This window comes from Mandrillus leucophaeus, unplaced genomic scaffold (assembly GCF_000951045.1).
Source record: "Mandrillus leucophaeus isolate KB7577 unplaced genomic scaffold, Mleu.le_1.0 Scaffold329, whole genome shotgun sequence".
Lineage (NCBI taxonomy): Eukaryota > Metazoa > Chordata > Mammalia > Primates > Cercopithecidae > Mandrillus > Mandrillus leucophaeus.
The window spans coordinates 359,253-359,969 of NW_012103465.1; positions in this window are offsets into that span (position 1 = coordinate 359,253).

The window sequence follows — 717 nt, forward strand, 5'->3', positions numbered from 1 at the left end:
TCTGCACTGTGTACTATATCCCATCAAGAGCCTTCTGTATGACAGACACACCTGATAGCAATAACGTAACTTAGGCATACGCTGAGAATGATCCTATGGTCTTAAGAAGAATGTGTGTTTGTAGCTCTAAGCTAAGGAATCCAGAAGTAACCAGCATGGAGATTCATTCCTTATCCCCTGGCCCATCCTGTGGAGCACAGCCTGTACAGGGGATCAAGGCTCTTTGTTTTGAATTAAGTGAAGGTTAATGGGTAAAGGTTGCTAGGACGAGGGTGTTAAGTGAAAACACTATATAAACTGCATGCTTTATACAAGTTGTTACAGTTCTCCTGTCTAGTCCACCACCACTGGACTGGGCTGCCCTGTATGTAAGTTCCCTTAATAAACCCTATGTCTTGTTCACTGGTTCCAGGTCTTTTCTTTAGTCCCTCAAACACGATGCCATTCCTATTGAAAGAAATCAACAGGGGCCCTGCTTGATGCCTGCCAGTCTTGAATTCTTTTTACCTCATCTTGCAGCCATCCCCCTCCCCCATCCTTGAGTTCTAACTCTAAGAAGACACAGTAGCTTCTCAGTAAGCTTTGGTTGTGTCGTCAGTTAATCAATAAAATAACCCTCCAGCTCCCTTTTAGAGTATCATCAAAAAGTGTTTTATGAATACACCGTTTGCAAATGTTATCATGAATCTGGGCTGGATTCAGAGCCTAAAGGAGGAT